Raw genomic sequence first — 6,167 nt, 5'->3', positions numbered from 1 at the left:
ATTTTTGCTTTGCAATTAGTGTCCTTAAATAGTTACTCCGAATTCTAAGATGAATTTCATCACCCCAAATTTTACCATATTGATTTACCTTTTTAAAGAGATGTCCTTTAAATGTAAACACAAACAGATTAATTGCAAATAAAGAGCAGATTATTGTGATTAACTTAATTATGAAAATGCCCTTTAACAAAAGCTATTTGATTCAATTTATCAAAACATCTGGAGATTTATTGTGCCATTTGATCAAGAGTAATAAGTAATATGATAATAATACAAGATTTATGAAAATCGTTTTTTCCCCTTATCTTCAGAACTAACAGTTCCTCTCACTTAATTTTTTAACAACTTTTCTTTGAGTCATGAGACGTCTGCTAGATTTATGACCTTCATAGATCAGGTAAAAAATAAATGGGCGGGAAGAAGGTAAGACAGATATTACCAATTAACACTTTAAGTGTCGAAGATTTGGCGGCATCATTTCCACCGCTAACACCCATGTGGCAATGGTTTCACAAGTTTTCTGCCTAACTAACGCCACATGGAGCCAGCTTGGAGTAGCTCTTTTAACTTCATCTCTGCTGGTTTGAATTTTGGTTTTGCGTGTAATGATTCTGTAACAATAAAACATTGGTGTCAGAAGTGAAGCGCATTTGTCGAAACACGTTTAAATCAAGGTTAGTGTTTATATTCGAGCTTGCAATATCGTAAACTTATGTCCATGAACCTGACGTAATTAGGCCAAGAAACTTTAAGAAGTAATGTTCGTTTCTTAGGAGAAGATCACATGACCCACGATATTTTGGTTTTCTATCGAAAGTGAAAGCGGAAGTTGTTATAGTAAACATTGAGGAAGCATAACCTATTGAGGAAAAATATTATAGAGCTCAATCATAGTCTTTAATACATTTTAAGATATTTTTTGTTTTTCGTACAATGGGGCGTGTTGGCCGAGTGGTAGTGCGCTTGGCTTGCGAGCCGAGGAATCTCGGGTTCGAATGTCGGTTAAGACTGGGATTTTGAAGGTCGGCTTTTAAGGACGACCCTGAGTCTACCTAACAGTAATGGGTACCTGACATTAGTTGGGGAAAGTAAAGGTGCAACATGACACCCTTAACTGTCGACCATTCACGTCATCTGCCCTATAGATCGCAAGGACTGAAAAAAAAAGGGGGAGGGAGTACTTTTTCTTACAAACGTATACAACTTTCATGAGAAGATAATGTATCATTGAGGCTTATGATAGAGGCATTGAGGCTTATGATAGAGGCATTGAGGCTTATTATATAGGCATTGAGGCTTATGGTAGAGGCATTGAGGCTTATGGTAGAGGCATTGAGGCTTATGATATAGGCATTGAGGCTTATGGTAGAGGCATTGAGGCTTATGATATAGGCATTGAGGCTTATGGTAGAGGCATTGAAGCTTATGATATAGGCATTGAGGCCTATGGTAGACGCATTGTGGCTTATGGTAGAGGCGTTGAGGCTTATGATAGAGGCATTGAGGCTTATGATAGAGGCATTGAGGCTTATGATAGAGGCATTGAGGCTTATGATAGAGGCATTGAGGCTTATGATAGAGGCATTGAGGCTTATGATAGAGGCATTGAGGCTTATGATAGAGGCATTGAGGCCTATGGTAGACGCATTGTGGCTTATGGTAGAGGCGTTGAGGCTTATGATAGAGGCATTGAGGCTTATGATAGAGGCATTGAGGCTTATGATAGAGGCATTGAGGCTTATGATAGAGGCATTGAGGCTTATGATAGAGGCATTGAGGCTTATGATAGAGGCATTGAGGCTTATGATAGAGGCATTGAAGCTTATGATATAGGCATTGAGGCCTATGGTAGACGCATTGTGGCTTATGGTAGAGGCGTTGAGGCTTATGATAGAGGCATTGAGGCTTATGATAGAGGCATTGAGGCTTATGATAGAGGCATTGAGGCTTATGATAGAGGCATTGAGGCTTATGATAGAGGCATTGAGGCTTATGATAGAGGCATTGAGGCCTATGGTAGACGCATTGTGGCTTATGGTAGAGGCGTTGAGGCTTATGATAGAGGCATTGAGGCTTATGATAGAGGCATTGAGGCTTATGATAGAGGCATTGAGGCTTATGATAGAGGCATTGAGGCTTATGATAGAGGCATTGAGGCTTATGATAGAGGCATTGAGGCTTATGATAGAGGCATTGAGGCCTATGGTAGACGCATTGTGGCTTATGGTAGAGGCGTTGAGGCTTATGATAGAGGCATTGAGGCTTATGATAGAGGCATTGAGGCTTATGATAGAGGCATTGAGGCTTATGATAGAGGCATTGAGGCTTATGATAGAGGCATTGAGGCTTATGATAGAGGCATTGAGGCTTATGATAGAGGCATTGAGGCTTATGATAGAGGCTTAGAATCGCGTGTATGGGCGTTATGTCTTACCAGTAGTTTACAAAAGTGGGGGGGGGGAGGGGCGCTTGGCTTTCGAACCTGGAGTTCAAATCTGGGTAAAGACTTGGATTTTGAATTACGGGATTTTTAGTGCGCCGCCAAGTCACCCAACTCTAATATGGGTAATTGTCCCTAGTTGGGGAAAGTAAAGGCGGTTGCCTGGCCATGGAAACAGATGATCATAACAGCATCTGCCCAACAGATGACAAGGTCTGAAAGGGGGAACGTTACTTGACTAATAGTTGACAAGGGTTAGCTCAACGTGACCTCCACTTCCAGTTCTTTTTCTAGGATCAGAGGATCATTCCTTAGGATACGCCTTTAGTTTTTATTTAATGCTTCCACTTTCTCTTCTGTTTCTATGATCAGAGGATCATTCTTTAGGATACGCCTTTTAGTTTTCATTTAATATTTCTTCTTCTGTATCTATGATCCGAGGATCATTCTTTAGGATACGCCTTTTAGTTTTCATTTAATATTTCTTCTTCTGTATCTATGATCCGAGGATCATTCTTTAGGATACGCCTTTTTGTTTTCATTTAATGCTTGTAGTTCCGCTTCTTCTTGTTTGTTCCTTCATTTTCTATCTTTCTCCCTGTCTCTCCCTCTCTCTCCTCTTTCTACACACACACCCGCGCACTTCTATGCTTCCCATTCCCCTCCATAAATAAAAATATAGGCAAATGCAACGAGTGTTACGGATAATTATAAATGATCCTCGGCTGTAGTTCCTGCTGAAGTATTGATGAATTAAGACATAAATTGAGTTGGCTGCTTCACTGGCTTAGGAACAACAATGGTAAAAAAAAAAAAATAATGAATTAAAAACTTGTTTTTGATTAAATATGTTGGTTTATCTTTGGGAGCCGGCGACAAATTATTTGGCTCTATTGTTGTTATGACTGAGCCTTAGTTTTGCACAAATGACCAGACAATGATTTATGGATTTCCTTATTACGTTTATCATTTGGGTTTAGGGAGTTAAGGGGGTGGAGGGAGGTGTACATAAATTACAAGTTATCTACTTGGGAAAATACCTAAAAAAAAAAAAGTAAACAAATTGTTGTTTGTTTCGTTTCCTTTACCAACGACAGAACCGATGTCAGGGGTTCGAATCCTGGTGTAATTCCTGTATCTTTGGGCGCCCCTGAGTCCACCCAGCTTTAACGGGTACCGGACATTAGTTGGAGAGAGTAAATGCGGTTGGTCGTTGTGCTGGTCACATGACACTCTCGTTAACCGTGGGCCACAGAAACCTTTACATTATATGCCTTATAGATCGTAAGATCTGAAAGGAGAACTTAGTTACAAACGACCTGAAGACTTCAGAAAGTTATGACTTTTGTTCTTTTCGAAACTCTGGTTTGAGTGTTTTTGATTGTCTATTCCTAACCTTTGCTTTATCATTGTATATCTTGTGGAATCGAAAAGGTGTCTCTATCACGGGCCAAGGAATTTATTTATGGGATAGTTTTTTTCTAAAAACCTGTGATGTGTTCATACCGTCATGGATGGACAGAGGGGTGACAATGCTGATATCGTCGTCCAACGGATAACTTCAATCTTAGTAGTCTAGTTTTGTACGTGTCTAACCGCCATCTCTTATATCGTATTTTTTTCTCTCTACCCCTTACTGTAAATTAGCTTATTTTCTGTCACACAATCTATATGAGTTAACATAATCATATGAAAACTAAACATATACCTAGTTTTCAGTATGTACAGTAACATCTCCTATATTGGCGCTAGACCGAACTATATATAGAGAGAGATAGGGAGACATAGCTCTATGTGTTAAGGAAATGAGCAACCCTCTACTTATAAAATGCTTCCAACGGCATGCGTCTCCGCCTCTGACAACCGGTCCATCATCCATGTCTCTACAGAATATGGCTCTTCGGTCAAATAAAACTACTCTACGACAAGAACCATAACCGTTCGTTTTAGAACTGAAGGTGAACAATTAAAATAATTGTCAGTCTATAATGACCTATAGATCCTAAAACTATAATTATGCTTTGCACAAAGATGTTTTTGATCACAAAATTAAAATTTTATGCTTTCGTGTCTCATGGGCTCGCCTAATAGTTCGCACTTCTATACAAGTGGCCATTTTGCGACTCACATATTTCCTTTCCTGTTGTTATCTTTAGTGCTTGGGTTCAAATCTTTGAAGTCGGTACGCTGCAGACCAAAGTATCCCACCCAGGGTTATAAAATGTAAGTGTTGGACCGAAAGCTTCAAAGACAGAAGCATTTTATCGTCCGTTGATTGGAGGCCGGAAGTGAAGTCATAGCCCTCGTTATGAAGTGCAAGATTTATCAAGCCGTGACCTCCTTGAGACTGTGTCGGTCTTGATCTAGTTTGTCAAGGTTTTTGATTAGTGGGATATTAAAAAGCAGCGTAAGTGCGTAAAACTACGCTTGCGAGTCGCGGATGTTGTAACGATAGGATGGTCAAATAGGTTGTAGTGTGAGTGGAGGGGGGGAGGAGTGACCAAACATCTTTTCAACCTATTCTAAGCGATGAATGCACGAGTCCAAATAAGATTCGAATCTAAAGATAGGAATACGATATCTGCAAAATATATTGCGAATATATTTGGCCAATGACGCGGTGCTGTCCAGCCCTTCAAAAAGCACAATTCTAATACAAATTTTCTTAACAGATAATAATGATTATTATTATTATTATTATTATTATGTTAGAAACGAACGAGTATTCATTCTATGGCAATGCCAATGTTTCGTTAATGAGAAACAAAATTCATTGTAGTCCCTTTCTCAGTTTCAACTGAGGAGTTTTCTGGTGATGTGGCAGGTCTGCAGCATTACTGCTTTAAGACTTGCAAGAGTCTCCGCAGCTCCGATAGCTGCGGGGAAGTGTGTCTGCAGAGTCAATTGACCTTTATGGGAGCTATGAGGCACTAGGCCTAACGGTAGAGCTTCTCGCTAAGGCTTTACGCGAGGACTAATCCTTCCAGTCTTGTTACCAATTGGAGCTCATCTCAGGTGATGTTGCAGGTCTGCAGCAGTACTGCCCTATGACAGGCAGCGAAACTCTTCTTAGGAATGTTAAGGCTATTGAAGGTATTATTATTATTATTATTATATAACCCGGAGAGGTTTGATTCCATTGGACAAGACGATTTCTGTGGAAATGCAGCCCTTGACCTCCGTGTCACAAATAAATTAAATTGTCCTAAGACCGATAATTGTTTGGCATCAGCAATACCATGTAAAAGTTTCACCTGTGAGTTACACCCCTTGTTGTTTGTTTCCTTTTTTTTAAAACTTTGGAAAGCTGAGCGACTGTTTTCCCTAATTTTATGGCAGAAACGAAAGATGGTGCCATAAAACAAGCAGACGTCATGAGCGCGCCTGTCGCAATTATTGCTGTTGTAGATCTGGATTCACTTTTAAAATAAGACAAGATAATAATAAGATTTCTTATCTTCGCTGGCTATTGACACTGCTTTCATGTTGATAATGAAATTGTGTGTGTGTGTGTGAATGTGTAATCATTTGTCTTATATGAAATGCATTGTTTTTATTTTAAATTTATATTTTGTTATTTATCACGAATTTCATGTATCTATTTAGTATTCTTTAACTATCAACCTACCTTGGCTAAATGATTACTGGCTTAATTTGACCGAATGATCAATTGGGAGCTGATCTATTGTTACCGAATAATAACTTAATATTAACTAAAGTAAAACGC

The 6,167-nt window shown here is 39.3% G+C and overlaps 1 protein-coding gene across 1 annotated transcript in view; it reads left to right on the top strand.

Moving 5' to 3' along the window:
- LOC106054337 (ephrin-B2-like) overlaps window positions 1–6,167 on the top strand; it is a 452,268-nt gene that overhangs the window by 239,076 nt on the left and 207,025 nt on the right. The window lies entirely within an intron of this gene.

Source organism: Biomphalaria glabrata, chromosome 10, assembly GCF_947242115.1.
Source record: "Biomphalaria glabrata chromosome 10, xgBioGlab47.1, whole genome shotgun sequence".
Taxonomy (NCBI): domain Eukaryota; kingdom Metazoa; phylum Mollusca; class Gastropoda; family Planorbidae; genus Biomphalaria; species Biomphalaria glabrata.
Note: the sequence above shows the minus strand (reverse complement) of the source record. Positions and strands in the feature narration are given on the sequence as shown.